Source organism: Pan paniscus, chromosome 20 (genome assembly GCF_029289425.2).
Source record: "Pan paniscus chromosome 20, NHGRI_mPanPan1-v2.0_pri, whole genome shotgun sequence".
NCBI lineage: Eukaryota > Metazoa > Chordata > Mammalia > Primates > Hominidae > Pan > Pan paniscus.
The window spans coordinates 45412938-45439289 of NC_073269.2; the positions used below are offsets into that span (position 1 = coordinate 45412938).

A 26352-nucleotide genomic window follows, 5' to 3' on the forward strand; every position below is an offset into this window, starting at 1 on the left:
TGGCTAATTTTTGTATTTTTAGTAGAGACGGGGTTTCACCATGTTGGCTAGGCTGGTCTTGAACTCCTGACCTCAGGTAATCCACCCACCTTGGCCTCCCAAAGTGCTGGGATTATAGGTGTGACCGACTGCACCTGGCCTATTTTTATTTTATTTTTTGAGACAGGGTCTTGCTGTGTTGCCCAGGCTGGAGTGCAGTGGTGCAATTACAGCTCACTGCAGCCTCAACGTCCAGGGCTCAAGCAATCCTCCTGCCTCAGCCTCCCAAGTAACTGGGACCACAGGTGAGTTCCACCATGCCCGGTTAATTTTCTAAAATTTTTTTTTTTTTTTGTAGAGACAGCGGTGCCGGGCGAGGGGTAGGGGGCGGGTCTTGCTATGTTTCCCAGGCTGGTCTTGAACTCCTGGGCTCAGGTGACCCTCCTGCCTCCCAAAGTGCTGGGATTCCAGGCGTGAGCCACCACGCCCGGCCTGCATCTTATATTTTTATTGGCTAAATTTGGCCATCCTAAGATTGAGCAAGGGGGACATGGAGGGAGATGAGAATAGAGCATGTGGAGTGGGCAAAAAGTTGAGAAGGAGACTCGCAGATCCTACAAACACAGCCAAAGAGACAAACCTCTTGGAAGTTTTTTGCAAGGGCTTCTGTTATATGGGCTCCCTCCTTGGACAGGAGTCCCTCCTCCCAGCCCCTTCCTCCCTCCAGATCTTCAGTGCTTCTTTTCAGCAAATTTTAAAAATGGTAATAGTTTTATTTTATTTCAGGTGAGAAAGCAACACACTCATTGCTAAAAATATATAAACTCAAACCATGCAAAAAAGAATAAAGCAGACACAAACATGATAGTTATGTGAGGTAATGCATATGTTAATTAGCTAGAGTTAGTCATCCCAAAATGTATATATACTTCAAACATCGTGTTGTACACGTTAAATACATACACTTTTATCTGTTAATTTTAAAAAAGAGGGCTGAAATCCCACCACTTTGGGAGACCAAGGCAGGAGGATCGCTTGAGGCCAGGAGTTCAAGACCAGCATAGGCAACAAAGTGAGACACTCTCCCCGTCCTTGCTACCTAGCTAGCTAAATAAAAAAGAAATAATAAAATAAAATAAAAAGAATGTAGGCCAGGCGCGGTGGCTCACTCCTGTAATCCCAGCACTTTGGGAGGCTGACGAGGGCAGATCACCTGAAGTTACAAGTTCGAGATCAGCCTGGCCAACATGGTAAAATCCCGTCTCTACTAAAAATACAAAAAGAAATTAGCCAGGCATGGTGGTGTGCACCTGTAATCCCAGCTACTCTGGAAGCTGAGGCAGAAGAATCACTTGAACTCGGGTGGTGGAGGTTGCAGTGAGCCTAGATTGCGCCACTGCACTCTAGCCTGATGAGAGAGAGAGAGTCCGTCTCCAAAAAAAAAAAAAACAACATATTTATATGGCCTTTTGTTAAAATTGGTAAACCAATATTGATATATTATTATTAACTAAAATCTAAATTTTATTCTACTGCATTTTAAAAACATTTTAATATAACTCTATTGAGATATAATTTTTTTTTTTTTGAGACGGAGTCTCGCTCTGTTGCCCAGGCTGGAGTGCGGTGGCGAGATCTCGGCTCACTGCAAGCTCCACCTCTTGATTCATGCCATTCTCCTGCCTCAGCCTCCTGAGTAGCTGGGACTACAGGCACCCGCCACCACACCCAGCTAATTTTTTGTATTTTTAGTAGAGATGGGGTTTCACCGTGTTAGCCAGGATGGTCTCAATCTCCTCACCTCGTGATCCGTCCGCCTCGTTCTCCCAAAGTGCTGGGATTATAGGCGTGAGCCACTGCGCCCGGCTTTTTTTTTTTTTTTTTTTTTTTGAGACAGGGTCTCACTCTGTCACCCAGGCTGGAGTGCAGTGGTGTAATCTAGCTCACTGCAACCTCTGCCTCCCGGGTTCAAGTGATTCTCCTGCCTCTGTCTCCCGAGTAGCTGGGATTACAGGAGTGTGCCACCACGCCCGGCTAATTTTTTTTTTTTTGAGACGGAGTCTCGCTCTGTCTCCCAGGCTGGAGAGCAGTGGCGCAATCTCGGCTCACTGTAACCTCTGCCTCCCAGGTTCAAGTGATTCTCCTGCCTCAGCTTCCCTAGTAGCTGGGACTACAGGTGCCCACCACCACGCCAGACTAATTTTTTGTATTTTTAGTAGAGACGGGGTTTCACTGTGTTAGCCAGGATGGTCTCGCTCTCCTGACCTCGTGATCAGCCCGCCTCGGTCTCCCAAAGTGCTGGGATTACAGGCGTGAGCCACTGCGCCTGGTAAATTTTTTGTATTTTTAGTAGAGATGGGGTTTCACTATGTTGACCAGGCTGGTCTTGAACTTCTGGCCTCAAGTGATTCACCTGCCTCAGCCTCCCAAAGTGCTGGGATTATAGGCGTGACCACCATGCCCGGCTTAAGCATCAGTTTTGAAATCAAGATTTCCTGGTTACAAGCCCAGCAGAGTTGCTTCCAGGTGGTGGGACTTTGTTCTACTTTCCACTCTATTTCTGTGCCTCAATTTCCTCATCTGTTAAGTGGAGCTAAAGATCCCACTTTAAATATAAATAGTGACAATTAGATAAGATCACGTAGTTAGGCTGGGCACGGTGGTTCATGCCTATAGCCCAGCACTTTGGGAGGTGAAAGTGGGAGGATCACATGAAGCCAGGAGTTGGAGACCAGCCTGGCCAACATATCGAGACCCTGTCTCTACACAAAATTTAAAAATGAGCTGGGTGTGGTGGCACATGCCTGTAGTCCCAGCTGCTCAGGAGGCTGAGGCAGAAGAATCACTTGAACCCAAGAATAAGAGGTTATAGTGAGCTTTATGATCCAGCCATTGTACTCCAGCCTGGGTGACAGAGAGACCCTGTTTTTAAAACAAAACAAAATATATGTAGGTAAAGTGGATTTAGAGAGGGTCTGGCATAGAGAGTAGGGAAAAACTTGGAAGCAACCCAAATGTCCAATAATAGGGGATTCAAGTACTTTTTTTTTTTTTTGAGACAGGGTTTTGCTCTGTCACCCAGGCTGGAGGGCAGTGGCCGATCTCAGCTCACTATAACCTCTTATTCTTGAGTTCAAGTGATTCTTCTCCACACACACCCCCTCCCCAACTGGCTCAAGTGATCCTCCCACCTCAGCCTCCCAAAGTGCTGGGCTATAGGCATGAACCACCATGCCCAGCCTGAGTGCCCAGAGTAGCTGGGATTACAGGCATGTGCCACCACGCCCAGCTAATTTTTGTATTTTAGTAGAGCTGGGGTTTCGCTATGTTGGCCAGGCTGGTCTTGAACTCCTCATCTCAAATGATCTGCCTGCCTTGGCCTCCCAAAGTGCTGGAATTATAGGCATGAGGCACTGTGCCCTGCCCAAGTACATTATGATACATCAATAATATTACATATAAAAAGCAATAGTTATAATAAACATTAAAATAGTACTTACTAATGATGAATATTTGCATATATACACCTTTATCTATGTTTTTTTCCTAAAGGAAGCAACACTAGTCTTTCTTTCCCTTTAAGATCAGTTCCTAGAAGTAGAATTGCTGTATCAAGAGGTAGATAGGAATATTAAGTCTCTTGATAAATATCACCAAAAAGCTGCCCAGATCCAGTCCACAGTGGAGTATGAGAGTGCTGATGGCGTGTACTCTCATCAGCACTAATTATATATTATAATATATTAATATTTAAAAACATTTTTCTGAGAGACCAAAAGCAAATCTCAGTTTAATACTTATTTCATTAATTGCTTGTTCACCAATTCAATTTTTTGTATTCACTGATATTTATTTATTTTAGGTCCTTTGCCTGTTTTTTTCTGTTGTGTGTTTACCTTTTTCTCTTATTGATCTGCAGATGTTCTTTACATATGAAGGACAGAAAGCTTTGCTTGCCATCCATATGTCACAACTTATCTTTTTCCTTGATGTACTGAAATGTATCCTTTTTATGAAGCCAAATCCTCTTCACCCTCCTCGCCTTTTTCCATCCCTCAAGGGTCACCTCCTCAACACCCCCACTGGGAAGCCTTCTGTAGGAGGCTCTTTGGAGTCTGATTTTCCTCTCCCAGGGTCCTGGAGTAGCAGGGCCTGATTGCTCACCCTGAGTAAGCCCTTGGGGTAGATCTGTCCCTGGGATTGTTCCAGGGGTCTGACTATTGATGCAATCCCCAACTAGGTTACAAGGGGACTTCCCCAAAAATGAGTTCTAGAACCTAAGGCTCTGAAGTTTGTGCAGGGCGTTAAAGAGGCAAAGGCTGCACCTGCCCCTCCTCCCGTTACTATGACCTGAATAAGGTGTTGTCATCTCAGCTCCTGGTCTTGGTTTTTTGTTTTTTTTTTGTTTTTTTTTTTAAATGAAGATTATGCAAGACACACAAGCATTTCAAAAGAGTGCAAAAACAAGAATGTTTCATGCTGACAAGGATTATATTTATTTATTTATTTATTTATTTATTTATTTATTTATTTTTGAGACAGGGTCTTGCTCTGTCACCAGGCTGGAGTGCAGTGGTGCAATCTTTTTTTTTTTTTTTTTTGAGACAGAGTCTCGCTCTGTTACCAGGCTGGAGTACAGTGGCTCGGTCTCGGCTCACTGCAACCTCTGCCTCCTGGGTTCAAGCGATTCACCTGCCTCAGCCTCCCAAGTAGCAGGGATTACAGGCACGTGCCACCACACCCGGCTAATTTTTGTATTTTTAGTAGAGATGGGGTTTCACCATGTTAGCCAGGCTGGTCTTGAACTCCTGACCTCGTGATCCTCCCGCCTCGGCCTCCCAAAGTGCTGAGATTACAGGCGTGAGCCACCGCGCCCAGCCAAGTGGTGCAATCTTGGCTCACTGCAACCTCCACCTCCGGATTCCAGCAATTCTCCTGCCTCAGGCTCCTAAGTAGCTGGGATTACAGACGCCTACCACCACGCCTGGCTCATTTTTGTATTTTTAGTAGAGACAGGGTTTCACCAAGTTGGCCAGGATGGTCTCGATCTCTTGACCTTGTGATCCGCCCACCTCGGCCTCCCAAAGTGCTGGGATTACAGGCGTGAGCCACCACGCCCGGCCCCCAGTGCTGACAAGGATTCTTTAAAGGGCGCATTCTCTCTGAAGGCTGGTGGGAGCGTGAGTTGGATCCCTACAGCACAATTTGGCAATGTGTGTCCCAGGCCATGAGGAGGCAGCAGAGGGCAGTCAATGAGAACAGAGCCCGGGAGTCAAAGCTGGGTTTGCCCCATTGGTCCTTGAGTTTGAGCAAGTGAAGTTACTTCTCTGAGCCTCAGTTTCCTCCTCTGGAAAAGGGATGAATATTCACAGCTTTAGCTGTTACAATTACATGGCTTAGCACCATGCTTCCTGATGCACAGAAATGCTTGAAACATGGGAACTGTTACTATTCTTTTTTTTTTTTTGAGAGTCTCACTCACTCTGTCACCCAGGGTGGAGTGCAGTGATGCCACCTCTGCCACCTCGGCTCACTGCAACCTCCGACTCCCAGGTTCAAGCGATTTTCCTGCCTCAGCCTCCTGAGTAGCTGGGATTACAGATGTGCACCACCACGCCCGGCTAATTTTTTGTATTCTTAGTAGAAACGGGGGTTTCACCACGTTGGCCAGGCTGGTCTCGAAATCCTGACCTCAAGTGATCCGCCTGCCTCGGCCTACCAAAGTGCTGAGATTCCAGGCGGAAGCCACCACACCCGGCCACTGTTACTATTCTTAATTCTTAAAGATACACCTTCTCCTTGACCCAGAAGTTTCATTTGTAGTAGGAACAATAATTAGAGACAGGCACAAGGAAATAATTAGAGATGGTCACAAATATTTAGCTGCTTGGATTTTGCATGACAGGGAGGGGGATTTTTTATAATGGCAAGGTACTACAGCATAGATGTTCAAAAGGACAGTGATTAAACAAATTCGAGTTCATTGACAGGATGGCATCTTATGCAGCCATTAAAACTAATCTTCTTGAAGAATAATGACATGGAAAGACACTGGTGATATTTACAATCTTGTGGCTTAAAAGACAACATTCTAGGCTGGGTGTGGTGGCTCACGCCTATAATTCAAACACTTTGGGAGGCCAAGGCGGGGCGGATCACCTGAGGTCAGGAGTTCGAGACCAGCCTGACCAACATGGAGAAACCCCGTCTCAACTGAAAATACAAAATTAGTTGGGCGTGGTGGCACATGCCTGTAATCTCAGCTACTGGGGAGGCTGAGGAGGGAGAATCGCTTGAGTCCGGGAAGCAAAAGTTGCAGTGAGCTGAGATCATGCCATTGTACTCCAGTGTGGGCAATGAGAGCAAAATTCCGTCTCAAAAAAAAAAAAAAAAAAAAGACACAACATTCTTTACAAATGTATGTTTCCAATTCTGTCAAAAGAAAAAAGGGGTCAGTCATGGTGGCTCACACCTGCAATCCCAGCACTTTGGGAGGCTAAGGTGAGAGGATTGTTTGAGGCCAGGAGTTCAAGACCAGCCTGGGCAACACAGCGAGACCCCGTCTCTACTAAAAATTAAGAAAATTAGCCAAGCCAGGTGCAGTGGCTCATGCCTGTAATCCAACACTTTGGAAGGCCAAGGCGGACAGATCACTTGAGACCAGGAGTTCGAGACCATCCTGGCCAACATGGGGAAGCCCCGTCTCTACTAAAAATACAAAAATTAGCCGGGCATGGTGGCAGGCGCCCAGGAGTCGTTTGAACTCTGGAGGCGGAGGTTGCAGTGAGCCAAGATCATGCTACTACACTCCAGCCTGGGTGACAAAGTGAGATTCTGTCGAAAGAAAGAGGAAAGAAAGAAGTAAGGAAGGAAGGAAGGAAAGAAAGAGAAAGAAAGAAAGAAAAAGAAAGAAAATTAGCCGGTGTGGTGGCTTATGCCTGTAGTCCCAGCTACTTGAGAGGCTAGGTTGGAAGGATCACTTGAGCCCAGGAGTTTCAGACTGCAATCCTGCCTGGGCGACAGAGTAAGACTCCTATCTAAAAACAAACAAATAAACAAACAAAAAAAAGAATGAACAAATAAAAAGAAAAAAGGTAGGTAAACATAAAGAAAAATTAACTCATCTTTCAAGCATTCATTCATTGTTGCCACCGACATTAGTAGAAATTAATTAAATGCCTACTATGTGGCTGTTCTGGGGCAGAGGAGAAGCACCAAACATTTAAGAGTATCTCTGAAGGGGTGGAATTACCACGCATTCAAACAGCCCTTCCACCAATGTTTACTGAGCATCTACATGCCAACAGTGCTGGGGCACTGGGAATGCAGCAGTGAACAAAGACAGAAATCCACGTTGTCATGGGGCTGACATTCCAGCAGAGGAGACAACCAACAAGCAATAACTACAATTAGCAGTGAGAAATAAGAACAAAGCAGACAGAGTTTGGTAGTATGTGAGAGGGATGTTTGCTGCTTTCCTTAGGGTGAGCGAGGGAATTAGTTCACAGAGAAAGTGACATCTGTCTAAAGCCCTGAGAAAAGGGAGGGAGAGATAAGGATACCTGGGGGAAGAGTATGTTCCAGGCAGAGGAACAACCAATGCAAAGACTGTGAGGTGAGAGCGCACCTGACAAGAGTTCAGGAACAGCATGAAGGCTGGAGTCCAGTGAATAAGATCCAGGAGGAGAGATGTCTGGCTGGGCGCGGTGGCTCACGCCTGCAATCCCAGCACTTTGGGAGGCCGAGGCAGGAGTATAGTTTGAGCCCAGGAGTTCGAGACCAGCCTGGCCAACACAACAAAACTCTCTCTTTAAAAATAAAAGAAAAAGGCCAGCTTGGTGGCTCACACGTGTAATCCCAGCACTCTGGGAGGCCGAGGTGGATAGATCACCTGAGGTCAGGAGTTCGAGACCAGCCTGGCCAACATGGTGAAACGCTGTCTCTACTAAAAATACAAAAAATTAGCTGGGTGTGGTGGTGGACGCCTGTAATTCCAGCTACTCAGGAGGCTGAGGCAGGAGAATCTCTTGAACCGAGGTTGCAGTGAGCTGAGATCGCGCCATTGCACTCCAGCCTGGGCAACAAGAGCGAAACTCTGTCTCAAGACAAATAAATAAGTAAAAATAAAATTAAAAAAAATTTTTAAAGAAGATGTCTGCTGTTTGTTTCCAATATTTTGACCAATTACTTCGTAAAAACTTATTTAAAAATTGAAGAGCAAACAGTCTCAGGTTCCCGGGCTCAGACAGACCAGCGTTCAAAACTCATTACCTTCTTTCTATGATGCTAAGCCAGCTATTTCACCCTCTGAACCTCTGTTTCTTTATCTGTAAAATGGGTATTAATGATATTATACCACAGGGTTGTATATGCAGCGAGAAAATGCAAGTAAAGCACTTATCCCGGTGCCTGCCTCCTAGTAAGTGCTTAAGAACTGTTTCTGCCCATTAACTCATTACTTTCTCCCAGCCCCTAACTCCTGCTGGGGGGGAAGTTAGAAAATCAGTATCACACGAAAACAGTCATTTCCCCTTTAAGGACCTCAGTGGGCCCGGGAGCCAGCCTTCCCGCACCTTTTCCAAAATTTCCAATCCCCGCTTGGCATTTTCTGCCCGAAGGTCTCCGATTGGACGCTCTGTACCAGTCGGAGGCTGGAGCGGGCCCTGAGAGGCGCCCGACTCCGCCCCCGCACTGGCCCTGCCCACTGCCCGGTCAGCCTCGTTGCTATGGGGACTGGTGGGCGGTGAGGGGGGAAAGCCCCGGATGTTCGTTGGGGATTCAACATGGCGGCGGGAGTGGCCGCGGTGGTGGCGGTGCAAGAGAGCTGAGGGAGGCGCGAGGGCGCGGAGTTCCAGGCCGAGCAGTTAGGCCGCGAGCGACTGCGGCGCCGAGCCGGTAGGATAAGGGGTCCGGCCAGGGGCTTGCGGTGGGCCGGGCGCTGGCGGCGGGACGGCGTTTCCGCGAGGAGGGGGGCGGGGCCGCCGGGGTCAAAGGTCACTGGTGGAGGGAAGGGTCGCGTCCGAGGGATCGGGGGTTAACGCAGACTGGAGGGAGTTGTAGTGGAGGTCGGAGATCAAACCAGCGAAGGGGGCGTGGCGAAGGGGAGTGCAAAGTTTGAAATTCGAAGTGGGGGCGCGTTCGAGGGGATCTGGGCGAGTCTCAAAAAAGGCAGGGTCAAAGTTAATAATTTGAGGGAAGGCTGCCCCCACGAGGGTCAGAGGTCACAGCCCCAGGGGCGCCAGGTTGGAGGTTTAAAGCTGCCCCCAGCGGAGCAGATGAATGAGTTTTAGGTTCGGGGGCGTCTTTTAGGGGTTCAAAGCTGGGGCGTGCCTAGAAGGTACAAAGGTGAGAATCTGACAGCGGGGCAGCTGTTTCCCAGAGTCAAAAATTAAAACCCAAGGAGAGCGTATTGCAGGGGACGGGGGGGGCGGGGCATCCAGGGGCGGGGTCAGAGATGCTTCCTGGTGACAGGAGAAGGGGGAACTCTCCCACAAATAATAATGGCAAACACTCATGAAACACTATGGGCTAGACCCTCTTTTTAACGTTTTACTTGTATTAGCTTATTCAGTCCTCACTGTAGTCTTAGGGGGTCTTAACCTGGTATTAAGAGGTTAAGTGATTTGCACAAGGTCACCCGATGCATAAGTTGTGCGCTGGGATTCTAACTCCGGAGTTCTGGCCCAGAGCCCTGCTCTGGCCGACCGCCTCTCAAATCATCATAATGTCGGTTAATGTTTAATGAGGGCTCACACTGTGCTCCACGCCCTGTGTGCCCGGTCGTATTTCACTCCTGCTGCAATCTTGTGAAGTGAGTGCTCAAGATGAACCTACTTTACAGACGGGAAAAATGAGGCTCAGAAGCTTCTGCTGAAGGCAGAGTTAGAATCGAAGCTGGGCCTGGGTGATTCCAGGGCTCCTGCCCCTGGTCGCCACATTGTCCGGTGCCAGCCATTAGGTCTCTCCTGGAAGCAGGGGGCTGGGCAGGGCTGGGCCACTCCCTGGGTGGATCGGATTGTCTGCTTGGTTTCCTTGGAAGGGTGTGATCTGACAGGGAAGATTCCTGTGAGCCTATGGGAGTAGGGTGTTTGTAGGTGGTCTGGAGTCCGAGCAAGGGAGTCCGACGGGCTTCTGACTGGGGAGAGTGTCCCTGGGTGGTACCCTGGGCAGAGCGGGGTGTTCACTGTTCTTAAAACCCTAAGCTCTCACTGTGGTCCTCAGTCACTCCCACCTCACTTCTTATGGCTCTGCCCATTTCTCCCCAGCCCCTTTACTGTTCTCCAACTCCAGGCCCATGCCTCCCGCCCGGTCTTTGACCTTCCTGTTCCTTCTGCTGGGAATCCTTTCCCCACCCTGCCCTCTCTCACTGACGGGTCGCTCACTCTCAGCTGGCCCAGGACCACCCTGGCTCGCACTTGCTGCAGGCTCTTGTTCTCTCATCTGCCCAGCCCTTACCTCCCTCCTTACCTTAATTATTAGGGTGCATGGAGGAATTGCTCTGTGGGGTTCCTTGCCTCCGTCCCCACTGAAGCCCTGCCTGGCCTGCAGAGGATGTGACATTGCTGGGGGTTGACTGTTGGGCACTGTGCCGGGTGCTGGGAGTGTGGCAGGGGACGAGATCCACAGAGCCCCTAGCCTCAGAGGGCACTCAGTTCCCTGGTGGGAGCAGAGTGGAACCAGCCCCCAAGCCAGTGACACAAGACTGCGTCTCTGCAAACGGTGATGTGGCTTGCGAGGGCATCTTCAGAGAGCCGGGAGAGTGCCCCTACCCTGGGCTGAAGCCTGAGTCCCTTTCCCCTGGGAAGGCTCTGAAGGATGGGGAGGAGGGCTGGGAATGGGCTTACCAGGCAGGAGGAGCAGTGTGTGCAGAGGCCCTGGCATGACTGGAGGTCAGGACTCGGGTGCACAGTTGGGGATCTGGGCAACACGTAGCCTGTGCAGGTTCAGGGCAAGACCCTGAGGGGACTCAGCCTTGAAGGGACGGTGGGAGCAGGGGAGGGCTGAGGAGTACCTGTATGTGTGGAGCTGCGTGAGGCCGTGATGGAGCGTGGTTCAGAAAGCAGTGCTGGGCCAGGGATGCCTGGTACACACCCCTCTCCATCACTCACAGAGCATGTGAGGACCTCCGTTTCCACTTCTGCAAGATGGGCATAGTGTTAGCGCTGCCTCATAGAATTGCTGTGAGGATGCAGGCTAGAGAGCCTTGGCCCAAGGCCCGGCATACAGTAGTTGCTGTGTAAGCATTAGTCTTGCTGCTGCTGCTCCTGCCACCCCACCACTGCCTGGGGAGGGCCTCAGAGACAGTGGAGGCCCTCGCTCCACCTGCCTCCTGGCTTTCTCTGGCAGCCACCCCATCCCCACCTGGCTCTGGCAGGGTCAGGGAGCCGGCACGCTGCCAGGCAGCCCTCTGAGGCTGGCCCAGCCTCCCAGCCTTGCAGTGCCAGCTCACTCAGCGTCTCAGGGTTTGGCACAGATAAAGAAGGATAGGGTTTGGGCATTGGAGACCCATATTCAGGTCCCTCCCTTGTCACTTACCAGCCATGGGACAAATGATTTATTTGCCACTTTTATTCCTTCAACACGTTTGGCTAGGGGAAAAAGGGCTTTCAGTATAATGAAACACTCATGCATCCGGCCATCGTCTGGCCTGGGACAGAACACACCGTGATACAGTTAGAGGCCAAGGGTCTCCTCCTCACCCCCCTCCTCCCTCCCTTCCAGGGGCAGCCTCTGTCCTGGGTGTGGCAGTCACCATTCCTCTGCAGCCTTTCATACTTTGACTGCCCTTGAATGTATTCACCAACAGTAGAGCAACAGCTCTTGCCCCTGGCTGCACATTGCAACTCCCTGGAGAGCTTTGAAAAGATGCCTTGGCCCAGGCCCGCCATGGAAATTCTGCCTCCAACTTACTTGGTCTGGGCTGGGGCTGGCCTCAGGCTTTTGGAAGCTCCCTGGGCAGTTCTTATGGCCAGGAGGGGCTGACCACTGTTGTTTCACAGTTCAGATAAATGGTGTCACCATAAACATGACTTTCTGCAAGTTGCTATTTTTGTTCAACATTATAGGTATATTTGAGATGGGGTCTTGCTATGTTGCCTAGACTGGACTCTAACTCCTGGGCTCAAGCTATCCTCCCAGCTCAGCCTCTGGAGTAGCTGGGATTACAGGCGCGCACACCTGCTCCCCGCTTTGAGCTGAGCATTGGAGTCTGGATCTCTCTCGGTGGGGATGTGTGTAGGCCTGGGACAGGCCATTTGTTTTTCCTGATGGTGTTTCTTTTTGTGATCGTGTCACACAGGAGTTGCCTGTTCACCTGTTGATGGCCACTGAGGTGGTCCATTGGGGCTATAACAGTGCGGCAATGGGCCTTCTGGAACGCGTGTTCCTGTAGACCATGGCCAGAGTCTCTCTGGCATATGCCTAGTAGTGGAAAAGCCGGAGCTCCCCGCTTTCCTAGCGGTTGCCAAGTCACGCCCCCAGTGGCTGGACCACTGTGCTCCCCAGCAGGCTCCGGGGCTCCCTTTATTCCAAGTCCTGCTTTGGGCAGCTTTGTGGCCCTCACTGAAACGATTTCCTCGGCCGTGACATGGGAGGTTTATGGGCCCACCCACCCACCCACCAGGCTGTTTGGAAACAGATGGGGAGATGGTTCACACAACTGGCTTAGCTGGGACCTCATCCCCACTGACTCCCTACACCCACAGGAGAAGACAGGATGGAAGGGCTTTCACCTTTACCCCCTTGGGCATCCAGGACGGTGACTGCAGCTTTGCCTCAACTGCCCTTGGGGGCAGGTGCCAGGGGTGACAGCTGGGAAAGAGAACTATACTGATTCGAACCTCTCAGGAGGGAGGCAGGGAGGACGGAGGTGAAAGTTGGAGGATGGGTGAGGCCTTGTAACATTCTTTCTGTGTATCTGACTGTTGGTCCCAGTGGTAACCAACACAACCCAGCTCTACCCTAGTAGATTATAGTACAGTGAAGGAGACAGACCTGCTGTCCCCAGACGGTGACAGCCCAGAGAGGCCAGGGCTGTGAAGGAGAGGCCTAGGCGAGGGTCAGGGCGGGATGTGGGGGGGACCCAGGCAGAAGGGTCAGGGCGGGATGTGGGGGGGACCCAGGCAGAGGGGTCAGGGTGGGGTGGTGGGACCCAGGCAGATGGGTCATGGCGGGATGGGGGCGGGGACCCAGGCAGAGGGGTCAGGGTGGGATTGGGGGGGACCCAGGCAGAGTGGTCAGAGAAGGATGGGGAAACCCAGGCAGAGGGGTCAGGGCAGGATGGGGAAACCCAGGCAGAGGGGTCAGGGCGGGATGGGGAAACCCAGGCAGAGGGGTTGGGGCTGGATGGTGGGGAGGGGCACAGAGAGGGATTGGGACTGGGATGGAGGCGCAGGGACCGTAGGAAGCCCGAGGAGGCATGTGGCCCAGCGTGGGGAGTTGAGGAGGGCTTTCTGGATAAGATGACATCTGACTGATGAGAACATATGAGCGAGGCTGGAAGGAGGTGGAAAGAATGTAACAGGTCATGGGTACAGAAGTGCCAAGGCCCTGAGGGTCGGAATGACCTCGGAATGGTCGAGGATCATCAGATAGGCCGGTGTAGGCTACGCTGTGCACCCTGACTGTGTGGTAGCCTTGCTCTGCAAGGAGCAGTTAAAGAAATACATAAAATATAAAATAAATAAATAAAAAAGCAAAAAAAAAGAAGCCAGTGTGGCTGAGCAGGGGGTGGGGTCAGAGGCTTGGAGGCGGTGTTGGATACAGCAGGGCCTAGCAGAGCCAGGTGGGGTGTGTGGATTCCATTCTGTGCATAATGGGAAGTCATCAGAGGCTTTAGCGACATCTGGTTTTCCCCTTATAAAGATTGCTCAGGCTGCTGTGTGGGGGACGGATCGCGGGGGGTGGCGACAGGGAGGCTGTGGGGAGGCTGCTGTGACAGTCCAAGCAGAAGAGGGTGGAGAGGACGAGGGGACAGTGATGGAGGAGCGTCCTCGTGCCAGCTGAGGTCATCAGCGCTTTACCCCTGTTACCTCACTTCATCTTCACAGCAACCTGTGAAGTAGGTGCTAGTATCATCCTCACTCTAGAGATGAGAAAGGAGGCCCAGAGAGGTACGGGACTTGCTTAAGGTCACACAGCAGGCAGTGGCAGAGGTAGGATTGAACCCCAGGCCTTGGGGCTTCAGTGTCACTGATTACTGGGGCTGCCCTCCCGTGGTTTGGAACTGGCTCGGACAAGACGGGCCTGATTCCTGTTCAGCTGGTTCTTACCCAGGCTCCTTTGTTGACAGAAGTTCCGTGGAGACCTGTTCCCCCTGGGTAGTTTCTGGGCGCTGGGTCCCTACCTCCCTCAGGGCCTCCCTTTCCTTTCTCATCTACTTCTCGTCCCACTGGCTCGTGGTGAGCCAGACTTCCTGGCCAGACACCGGTCAGGGGTGTCCCCAGCAGCTGTTTCTCCCATCACCGAGCCCAGCCCCGCACATGCTGCCAGCAGGAAGCAACCTCCTTCCAAGTCACGGCCAGGGAAGTGGGACCCTTCCCGCCTAGTCACCCATCCGGGGCCAAGGCTTCTTGTCTGCCAGACGCCTTGGCCCACAGGAAGGTTGGGGGGGCCAAGGAGGGTGAGAAGGGGAACACTCTCCCATCCCAGGGGAGCCAGCGCTGGCGGATGCGACAGAAGCCACCGCTCACTGAAGCCTCTCTCCTGGGACCCTCCGGTCCTGCCCTGACCCTTCCCAGGCTGGGAGGCCATCTGCTGCCTTCCCGAGGGGCAGTGGAACTTCCCTGCCAGGGCTGCTCAGTCCACACACATCCCTTAGCCTTTCTCACTAGCTGGGAGCCCCTGGGGAAGAGACAGAACTTCCCTGGGCCTCTAATTCCTCACCTGTTACAGGGAGTATTGGTGGCCACCTCTCAGGGCTGTGGGAGGGCGGAAGATCATGTGTGTGTGTCGTGCTTAGCCCGATGCTCAGCACTCAGTAAGTGCTTGGTAAATGTTGAACTTGGTGCTTTCGATGGTTTCCGTCCCTTGCACCCTGTCCCCCTCTGGGTTCTCATCCCGTAGTGAGCTGTAATAACCCCAGCCCCCCGGGGTCCCAGCTCCATGTGCCAGGCACGTGTGTGCTGTGAGTCTATGAGCATGGTCATGTGGCTGTACCCAGAGACCCTGAGGAGGAGGTGTTTTTAACCTCGTTTCTCTTTTCCCGTGTTTTAATTTTCAGAAAGCACGTTTTTCCTCCATGTGCATGCATTACCTATTCCCCTAAATAATCACTGTAAAACTGCACACAGCACAAAAGGATGTACAGGGACGAGCAAATCTCTTTCCCACCCGCCTGCCAGGCCCTTCCCAGAGATAGCATCATCACCCCCGGTTTCTTTTCTTCCTTTCTTGAAATATTTGTTCCCCCAAGTGCCCGCCCCTCCCTTTTGTTTTTACTCAAATGGAGCGGACTTCCCATGTTTATATTCTGTCCTGTGCTTTGCGTTTCCCACTCCCAAGCTCGCTGTCAGGACACAGAGTGCCGCCTCAAGTGTCCCACGCACACGCGTGCCCCCACGGACAGCACAGCCATTCTGTGCTGATGGCCGTCAGGCCGTTCCCGTCTTTCCGTGCTGTGAACAGGGCTGCGCCCGTCTGAGTGTGGCTGTGCACACATCTCTAGATGTGAGTCTGAGCTTGTGGCCTCGTGGTCTGAGACAGGCGCCCCGTTAGCTTTGCCGGTAGTGTTTCACCCTGCTGGGGAGGTTGTCTGGCTCACACTCCCACCCCCCAGTGTCTGATGACACTGGGGTTTCCTCACTCCCTTGCTGAAATAGACGGGTGTCACCTGACATTCTCACCTTTGCCAGTCAGATAGGTGACAAACAGTCCCATCATGGTTCTGATTTTAATCAGAGCAAAGTGGGACAGCTTTGTGTTGTTGAAAGCCATCTTGAGCTTCCTTTTCTTGGAGCTGTCTATTCCTGATAATTTTACTTTCTCTGAGAAGGGGAAACTGAGGCACAGGCCAGCAGTCCCACAGCAAATACGTGGCAGATGTGGCACTCAAACCTTGGCTCCGTTCTGGAGCTCCTAACCCGTCTGACACAGAAGAGGTCAAGGGCTTGGCCTCCGGAGCCAGCTTTGTCTCTTACTAGCTGTGTGACCCCAGACAAGTCACATCACCTCTCTGTGCCCGGGTGTCCTCATCTGTAAAATGAGGGTGCTAATGATATCTACTCTTAGAGTTGTTTTGAGGATATAAATGTATATTCGGCAGGCAAAATGTATAGTAAGTGCTCAAAGACTGTTAGCTGCGTTACTAATAGCCGTATTATTAATATTATAGCTATGTCACCAATAGCCGTGTTATTAATATGAGCAGGCACTGTTTGAGTGCTTTCTGTGAACTAACCTACTGGACCCTCCCATCAACTCCAAGACACACGTGTTCTTAGGATCTCCCTTTTCTAGGGAGGAGACTGAGAGCCTGGGGGACCTGGCCCCGGTCACAGAGCAAGAGGAACTGGGATTTGGATGCTGGAGGCCTGGCTGGTAATCGCTGTGGCCGCTTCCCCTGCTACCCGGGGCTAAGCCCGAGGGTTACAAAGCTCTCCCTCCTGCTTCCCCCACCCACCTTCTGCTGTCTGCATTCCAGGCAGGCTGCCCAGGAGCTTTCGAGCAGACACCTTGAGGGTTGGGAGCACCGGGTGGGCAGGGTCCTCACCTAGAGAGCTCCCCCTCCCAGACCCTCCCTGCTCCTGCCACCTGTCATGGGAACTCCTGATAAAGCGGCATTGTGCAGCGGTTTTGAGTTCACTTCCCAGCCCGGTTTTGCCACTCCCACACTTCACTCCCAGAGGCGGAAGGCGGCCGGTCTTCCTGGGCTGCGTGGGGTGCCAGCCCTCCTCCCCTTCCCTTCCCTCCCTCACTGCGCCCACAGTCACCGGTCAGCACTGGGCATGGGGAGAAAGTAGGACCCTGCGGGCCACTGGCCCCTCCACAGACCCGTCCCCAGGTGAAGACCCCTCCCTGCCCTCCCCTCAGGAGGCCCCTGTCCTTCTCTCCCGAGGAACCCTCCTTCCCTGCCACCCACAGGGGCCTCCATAGTTCTGTCGTCCCTTCCCCGCAAATCTTCCACTGCAGCCTGGGCCCATGTTATTTGACTCTGAAATGCTATATATATACACAGCGCTTCTAACTCCACTGCTTTTAAAAAACCTTTAATAATTGTCAATTATAATATGCCCATAGAAAAGTGCATAAAATGCACAGGTAAGTTTAGCAAAGAATTACAAAGTGAACAACGCTTCCCCACCACCTCGGTAAAGACAGAACACAACCTCCCAAAAGCCGCCTGCCCATAACCCCTGTCCATCACGACCACAGTCGTGAGTGCTCTCCTGACCTTGGTGGTCACTGTGTCCTTGCTTTTCCTGATAGTTTTTACCATGAGGTATGCATCCTTGAATTACAGAATGTCATCTTGCCTGCTTTTGAACTTGACATAAATGGAATCTTCCAGTATGTCCTTGTCTGTGCTTTCTTTCGCCCTTAGGCCTGTGAGATCCATCTGTGTGCTGAGTGTATCTGTAGTCATTCATCTTTGTTGCTGTATAATATTCTTTTTTTTTCTTTGACACAGAGTCTCGCTCTGTCACCCAGGCTGGAGTGCAGTGGTGCAATCTTGGCTCACTGCAGCCTCTGCCTCCTGGGTTCAAGCGATTCACCTGCCTCAGCCTCCCGAGTAACTGGGATTACAGGCATACACTGCTATGCCTGGCTAATTTTTTTTTAAAATTTTTAGTAGAGAGGGGGTTTCACCACGTTGGCCAGGCGAGTCTTGAACTCTTGACCTCAGGTGATCCACCCACCTCAGCTTCCCAAAGTGCCGGCATTACAGGCGTGAGCCACCGTGCCCAGCCCCATATAATATTCTGTTCCTCCATCTCCTGCTGCGCTGGTGCGAGCCATCTCTTTGTAGCATCTCCTGGGGTGCCGGTGCCTGCGTTTCTTCAGGGAATATACCCAGGAGTGCGTAGCCCAGGGCAGAGGGTGGGGTAGCTTCAGATTTAGTGGGCGCTGCCACACAGCCTCCCAAGGTGGTCAAATCTGTGTATCCTCCTAGCGGTGGTGACTGAGGATCTTAGTTGCTCCACCTCCTCACCAACATTTGGTACTGTCAGACTTTTTGGTTGACCTTGGAACATTTTTATTCTTTTTTCCTGCAAAAGTAACACCACTGGTTATCATCGGGCTGAGCCCCTCGTGTTATTTTGTCCTCCCCTTGCTCCTGTCCATTCCGACTCTCACCCATTCTGTGGACAGGAGTCAAGTGCTTATTCTTTTTTTTTTTTTTTTTTTTTGAGATGGAGCCTTGCTCTGTCACCAGGGCTGGAGTGCAGCAGCGCGATCTCAGCTCACTGCAACCTCCGCTTCCCAGATCCAAGCCATTCTCCTCCCTCAACCCCTCAAGTAGCTGGGATTACAGGCATGTGCCACCACGCACGGCTAATTTTGTATTTTTAGTAGAGACAGGGTTTTACCATGTTGGCCAGGCGGGTCTCAAACTCCTGACTTCAAGGGATCCACCTGCCTCAGCCTCCCAAGGTGCTGGGATTACAGACGTGAGCCACCGCGCCCTGCCCAAGCGTGTATTCTTTAACCAGCTTTGTGCTGGGGCCCAGCGACTGAAGGGTGAACCCAAACAACAGGCAGCCCTCCCCGAGCTCAGTCCGGTGGGAACACAGACCTCGACTGCAGAGCAACAGAAAGATAAGCCGGGCTGGAGGCTCCCGGCCCCCATCTTCCCACAGTGACCCCATTTTGGGAACAGGAACCCCCATCCCTCGTCTTGTTTCGGGATTAGGCTTCTCCAAATCTGGCACCCTGTCACCTTGACTCCTCTCTTGCCCCCACCCCCCCCCCCAGCCACATCCAAAGCATCTGGAAAGGCTGTCACTCTACATGACAATGTAACCTGGTGCTGCGGGCTCCTCTTCCTCGTCACTCCCCTTCCTCGTCATCCCTCTTCTTCGTCACCCCCCTTCCTCGCCACCCCCTTCCTGGTCACGCCTCTTCCTCGTCACCCTTCTTCCTTGTCACCCCTCTTCCTCGTCACCCCCCCTTCCTCATCATCCCCCTTCCTCGTTACCCCCCTTCCTTGTTACCCTCCTTCCTCGTGGCCCCCTAGTTCAAGCCACCCTCATCTCCCTCCTGGACCATTGAGGTGTGCTCCCTGCTCCCTTCTCCCCCACTGTCCCCACAGTTGTCCCCACACAGCCAGAGGTAGCCGGGCACACCTGGTCAGGGCAGGAACCCTCCCCTGGCTCCACCTCTCGCAGGACAGAAGCTTGCAAGGTCCCAGGCAACCTGGCCACTTTCCTGCCTGCCCTGCTTCCCTCTTCTCCTGCCGCCATTCCGGGAACATTCCAGGCAGGTCCTACCCCGGGGCCTTTGTTCTTGCTGCCCCCTGGGCAGGCAGCACCCTCCTTCCTTCTGTTCAGTCAGCCTCTGCTGACAGTGGCCCCCTTGGGGAGATGTTTCTTCCCGACCGTGGGTCCCCAGGAGCAGCCCCTGTCACCCTCCCTCTAGCACCTTCCCCCGGTAACCCTCATGATGGTTACTTCCATTATGACATGTGGGTCTGTTGGTTTATTTTGTCTCCTGGCGTAACGTAGCCTCAGGGCATGGGGGTAGGGGTAGAACCACAGGGCCTTGCCCTGCCCCTTGCTGTGTTCTCAGGGATTGGAGTGTGGTAGTCTCTCAGTAAATGCTGGTTGACTGACTGACTGACTGACTGACTGAACTGTAGTAAGCTGGGCTGCCAGAGCGTCTAATGGGGACCCGCCCTGGGTGGGGCACACCGGGAAGGTTTTCCTGAGGAGGAAATGCCACTTGAAGGATGAACTTGGCCTCGACTAAGGGAGGAGGCTGAGGCAGCTGCCATTGCAGAGGTCTCCCGGCGGGGGAGTGCAGGGGGCCTTTGAGGAATTGAAGGAGGACAGGTAGGTCGGTTCCTGGGTTGGTCTGGATTCCAGTCTTGACAGCTGCTTGGGCCTCTCTCTGCCTCAGCGTCTTCCTCTCTAGAAGGTGGCTGCTTCAGGTGTTCCTGGACATTCCTGAAGTTCTGCTCCTAACACACTTATCCTGGTGCCTGATACATAAATATAAATGTGATTGTTTATTTTTTTCCAACAAATTTGGTGGAGTGCTGACCCGTGTGGCCTCCAGGGATGCGGTGGTGGATAAACAGACCCGGTTGCCGCCCGTTTGGAGCCTGGCCTCTGGAGCCATCTGGGGCACCCCTGCTTGGAGGCAGGAGAAGGCCTGGTGTGACCTTGGGCCCGGGGAGTCCTTATTCTAGATCCGGGAAGCTCTTCAGGGTGATGAATAGGAAAGACAAATGGAGGGTTTGTGCGTGCCGGCCCTGTGCCCCGGCCAGTGCTCCCAAGCTGCTGCCTGGGCCTCCCTGAAATCCCAGGAGGTAGCTGCACCCGTGTGACCCATTTCACAGATTGGGAGGTGAGGGGGGCACCAATGCTAAGTCCTTTGCCCATTTTGCAAACTAGAGTAGATCTGGTGGTGTTTCCTCTGTGGTCTGATGTGTTTTTCTGGTAGCCAGTCAGGTGGGGCAGCTTTCAATTTGTTCTTCCAGACTCCTGTGAAGGAAGGGCCAGTTCAGGTCACTTTCCTTTTTTTTTTTTTTGAGACAGAGTCTCGCTCTGTCACCCAGGCTGGAGTGCAGTGGCACGATCTTGGCTCACTACAACCTCTGCCTGCCGGGTTCAAGCGATTCTCCTGCCTCAGCCTCCCGAGTAGCTGGGACTACAGTCGTGTGCCACCATGCCTGGCTAATTTTTTGTGTTTTTAATAGAGATGAGGCTTTGCCGTGTTAGCCAGGATGGTCTCGATCTCCTGACCTTGTGATCCGCCCACCTTGGCCTCCCAAAGTGCTGGGATTACAGGCGTGAGCCACTGTGCCTAGCGTCTTAGCCATTCCTGAGGTTTTTTTTTTTTTTTTTTGAGACAGGGTCTTGCTCTGTCACCCAAGCTGGAGTGCAATGGTACAAGATTGGCTCACTGCAGCCTCCACCTCCTGGGTTCAAGCAATTCTCTTTCCTCAGCCTCAGTAGCTGGGACTGCAGGTACACGCCACCACGCTGGGCTAATGGGCTAATTTTTTTTATTTTTAGTAGAGGTGGGGTTTCACTATGTTGGCCATCCTGTTCTCAAACTTTTTTGTTGTTGTTGTATTTTTATAGAGATGGGATTTCACCATGTTGCCCAGGCTAGTCTCAAACTCCTGAGCTCAAGCCAGCTGCCCGCCTCAGCCTTCCAAAGTGCTGGGATTACAGGCAATGAGCCACTGTAATGGGCATCCAGCCCATTCTTGACTTTTTGTAATTCCCTTTAAATATTAGACAAGCATATTGTCAGTGTATGTACGTGTGCTCGTGCGCACACACCTGACACTGAGTCTCCCAATCCATGAACGTGGTATGTCTCTCCATTTGTTTATGTCTTCTCGTTCATACTTTTCCAGCCGAGGCCTTGCCCACCTCTTGTGGGGTTTTTCCCAGGGTAGTTCATGATGTGGCAGGGAGTCTGTGCCCTCCACTCCCACAAGATGCCTTGCACCCTGGGTTTAGCCTTGCTGGCTGAGGACCTCATGGCGGCGGCAGGAGGCCACTTCTCCCATTCTCTGCTTCTTCCCTGGTACCGCCCCTGGACCCTGGCGGAGGGCGGGCAGGGTGCCCAGAAAGGAGGCTGTAATTTTCCTGAATGATTTCAAGGGCTAATTAAAGGTTTGCCTTGACTAATCAGCTTATGGTTTAATTATTAGGGAACAGGCTCTGGGATGCGGGAAGCAGCTCAGCTGGGGTCTCCCCACAGCGTGGCAGGAAGGAGCCAGGACCCAGCCCTACTCTGGGGGGGTGGCAGGATACGGGGATACCCCAGCACCCTCCAGTGGGTCAGTGGGGGGTTCTCCATCCCCCACTGCGCTGTGACAGGTGGAGGGCAGCAGGTGTGATGGAGATTACAGCCGATTCCTCCCCTGATTCACATCGTCCCCCACAGCCCATGGCTGGCTGGGGAGGGGCTGGCCCTGTCCCTCCAGCAGCTTTGGCAGGGCCCGTCCCTCCCCACTTTCCTGCAGCACCCCAGCCTCGCTGGCCTTTGTGGAGTGCTCGGACTTCATTTATTCTGTGGGTCTTGGCTTAAAGGTCAGCACCTCTGGGAAGCCTCCTCGGGCCTCCCTCCTGTCAGAGCTGGTGATCAGCCGCACGGCCCCTTGCCAGCTCTTGGGATCATGGTTGTTCATCTGCTGCTCCTCCTGCAGACACTGAGAAGTACACTGAGGGGGATGCCTGAGCTGGGCCAGTGTCAGGGTACCCACCGGGATAAAGGGTTCGGGACCTGGGCTCCAAGGAGGGGGCTGGGAAGGGGTGTTCAGGGAGGACTGAGTGATGGCTTGGAGGCGGCTGGACCAGGAACACCTCATGGGAGTTTGCGAAGGGGGAGGGGACTCTGGAGATGGCTGTGCCAGGCCTGGCTTCATTCCTTGCATTCCTCGGCAGGCCCCAGACTCCTGATGGTCCTAAGTGGGGGAGGGTGAGCCAGAGAGGGCCTTCTGGGTACTGCCCTCCCCCCACTCCATCAGTCTGTCTCAGTCTCTCTTTACACCCTCCCCCATCCAGGTCTCAGGGCTGGATCCATCCTCCTGCCCACTCCCCAATCTCCTTATCCTTTGGCTGCGCCTTAGGGTCACCCGGGGTGGGAGTCACTGCAGGGGCCCAAGCTGGACCATTTGAAGCTGACTCTACAGCTGTGGGGTCTGGGCCTTGGGTTTTTTTAATGCTCCCCTGGCGACTCTGACATGCTTCTGAGCTGTAGTGAGGGCTGCTGGCCTGCAGGAATGGCAACAAACGTGTTTTAGCTTTTGGCATGTTCTGGGTGCTTCTCTAGGCTTCTGACATGGAGGGGTTAAGTCACGGCACGCTACGGGGACATGTGACTGTGATTCCTGTGTTCCAGATAAGGCAACTGAGGCCCAGAGAAGGCCTCGAGCTTGGCGATGGCAGTCTCTGTCACTGTCTTATCTTCCCATTTCTGGTCTGTCCAGATGTCTGTCTGGGCCCTCTCTGTTTCACCTCTGTCTCTCTCCCTGTTTCTCTGCCTCTTATCTCCCTTCCCCACCCCACCCCCCTGCATTTCAGCTTCCCTCCTCCCCTGGCAGAAACTTCCCAGATTTCTATGTTTTGAGGCAGGATCTGGCTGAAGCCACAGAGGGGAGATGGGTTCTGCAGGCCCGGGACATCCTTCTGAGGGGAAGGATGCTGATGTCACCACGCTGGCCTCCCTTACAGCTCCTGACACGTGGAGTCTGGGGCTGGGGGCAACACGCCATCTGACTGACAGTCCAAGGGTGGCTAGGGCTGGCTCTGCAAGCTTGCAGGGAGGACTGTCCCCACGGGTTGACTCTGACATGCCCTGTGACACCAGCCGCCTCTACGGTCCCAGGAGTCCTCTACTGCCAGTTAATGTTTCAGCTTTTGTGGGTAGGACTGCCTGTCGGTCAGTAGTTTAATTGCAACAAAGGTTTGTGCTAAAAAGGCGAATATTACATTGCAAGAGCCTTTATTATTTGATGGGACTAGGGGGGACTGATAGCTGATGGTCCCGTATGTCCCCACTCACTGAGGGCTGAGGGCTTCCCTTGCCTCCTCTCTCCCTACCCCTCTCCAGGGAAGTGCTCAGGAGTCCAGCTCCACCTCCAGCCTCTCCCTGCTCCAGCACAGCATCCTCTGACCTTGGGCGAGGCCCTGAGCCTCAGATGTTTCTGAGTTCCCACATCTGGAGCAGGAGGATAATGATTCCTGCTGCCTCCCAGGGTTGCTGGGAGGATGAAGTGAGTCTGCTGTGTGATGCTCAGAACAGGGCCACTGTCATTATGCCATTCTGGTTACTAGTACTCTTATTACCATTACACTTATTAGAGAGGCAGGATCCGTGCTTGGATTTAGTAGTTAGGATTCACAGGGTGAGTGATCCATAATTCTTTGCCATTACGATGAGGTCACATTTCCTTTGGTAAAATGTTGAACACCTTTGTATTATGGAAATGTTCACACATACCCAGAAGAATAGTCTCGCGCCCTCCTGGGGTCCCTGTCAGCAGCTCAGCAGGTAGCAGCTGTGGCCAGGCCTTGTCGCCTGTGCCTGCTCCTTACCTCCCTGCTTATTTCAGAACAAATCCCAAACGTCGTACAGCCAGAAATATTCCACTTTTCCAGAACAAGCCTGCCTCAGTGTCCTCATGCTTCCCCAGTTGTCTTATAATCCTTTTTTTTTTTTTTTTGAGACAGAGTCTCACTCTTGTCACCCAGGCTGGAGTGCAGTGGTGCAATCTTGGCTCACTGCAACCTCCGCCTCCTGGGTTCAAGTGATTCTCCTGCCTCAGCCTCCCGAGTAGCTGGGACTACAGGCGCGTGCCATCATGCCCGGCTAATTTTTGTATTTTTAGTAGAGATGGAGTCTCACCATATTGACCAGGCTGGTCTTGAAGTCCTGACCTCAAGTTATATACCCATCTCAGCCTCCCAAAGTGCTGGAATTATAGGCGTGAGCCACCGTACCCTGCCATAATCCTTTTTCATTTGTTTTTTGTTGTTGTTGTTTGAGACAGTCTCACTCTGTCTCCCAGGCTGGAGTGCGGTGGCACAATCTCGGCTCACTGCAACCTCCGCATCCCAGGTTCAAGCACTTCTCCCTGCCTCAGCCTCCCGCGTAGCTGGGATTGCAGGCGCCCGCCACCACGCCTGGCTAAGTTTTGTATTTTTTAGTAGAGACAGAGTTTCCTAGGCTGGTCTCGAACTCCTGACCTCAAGTGATCCACCAGCCTCGGCCTCCCAAAATGTTGGGATTATAGGCGTGAGCCACGGCGCCCGGCCCATTTGTTTGATTTGGGTCTAGACAAGGTCTACACTTTGCATCCGGTTGATAGGCCTCTTTTTTTTGTTTTGTTTTGTTCCCTTTATCACCCAGGCTGAAGTGCAGTGGAGCGATCAGAGCTCACGTGCAGCCTTGACCTCCCCTGCTCAAGCAATCCTCCCACCTCAGTCTCCTGAATAGCCGGGACCACAGGTGTGCGCCGTCATGCTCAGATACTGGCATCAGCTCTTTGGCGTGCATGTTGTGGTAGTTTTTCTACAGGCGACCTAGGCCATTTGTCCTGGAGTTTTGCATCCTTGTGGTGTCATTGCACGTGTTCTCTGTCTCTGTGCTTCCTGTAAGTTAAGACTTAGGTCTAGAAGCTTGATCTGATGCAGGTTCAGTTTCTTCTGGCAAGCACGCTTTCTTAGGTGGTGCTTGGATGAGCATCAGAATTACTTAAATGTCTGTATGACTGTCAAGTTCACTTTTCAAGTAAAAATTAAGTTTTTTTAAAAAAAGCGAGTGGGTTGAGAAGAACACTCTGAAGTCACTCCTAGTAAGGCTGGTACCTAGATCCAGCAGAAGTAGGGTGGGAGGGACCAAAGGACTGAGGCTCGGGTCCCCCCTTCCCCACCCCCCGGGGCCTGGGAGCAATAGGCTGGATGCCCCGGCTTCAAGTAAACCAGTGGCATTAACATGTGGGCCTCTGGTTCCTGCTTTGCTAGGGCCACAGGCTTCCAGATGAGAGCTGCTGCCACCCACCCTGGCAACCCCTTCCGCATCGCGTGGTGGTGACACCTTCAGAACAGAGTGGTCTCCCACCCCAGCTCTACCCTTGGCTGCCTGTGTCACCCTGGGTGGCTTTCCCAGCCTCTCTACCTGCTTCCCTCTTGACAGCCTGATGGTGGCCATACGTCCCTTGGGCTGTGGTGACTGGGCCTCTGGGAGCTGCCCTTCCACTTCTGCATTTTAACATGAACCTCCTTGACCTCAGCTGCCCCATTCTCTGCTCCCTTCCAGCCACTCGGATTCCAGTCCTGGGGGCCTCCTCACTGACCATGCCCTCCACCCTCAGTGCTGTTCCCCGGTACTCTGCATGGCTTCCTCACCTGTATCCCGTCTTTGCTCAGACGCCACCCCTTTAGAGACCTCCCTGACTGTGCCCTCTGAAAGAGCACCTTGTCACTCTCTGTCCCTTCTCCCACTTGTTTACTTGTATATTGTGTTCCCACTAGAATGTCAACTCCAGGAGAGCAGAGACTCTTGTCTTATTCACTGCTGTGTCCCCGGTGCCTAGAACAGTGCCTGGCACCTGCTAAGTGCATATCAAGGAGTCGTTGCTCACTGGGTAGAAGCGTTAAAAAAAAAAAAAAAAAAAAGGCTGGGTGTGGTGGCTCACGCCTGTAATCCCAGCACTTTGGGAGGCAAAGGTGGGTGGATCACCTGAGGTCAGGA

The 26352-nt window shown here is 52.5% G+C and overlaps 1 protein-coding gene across 6 annotated transcripts in view; it reads left to right on the top strand.

The window, feature by feature from the left end:
* The first annotated feature begins 8690 nt into the window (after positions 1-8690).
* PAK4 (p21 (RAC1) activated kinase 4) overlaps positions 8691-26352 on the top strand; it is a 53897-nt gene continuing 36235 nt past the window's right edge. For 2 of the 6 annotated variants that reach the window (XM_034944459.3, XM_063600256.1), the window contains exon 1: positions 8719-8874. The gene's annotated coding sequence lies outside the window, so the exon portion shown is untranslated. Of the gene's footprint in view, positions 8875-26352 lie in introns of all 6 variants that reach the window. The other 4 variants (XM_034944458.3, XM_034944461.3, XM_034944460.3 and 1 more) reach the window with 4 other exon arrangements.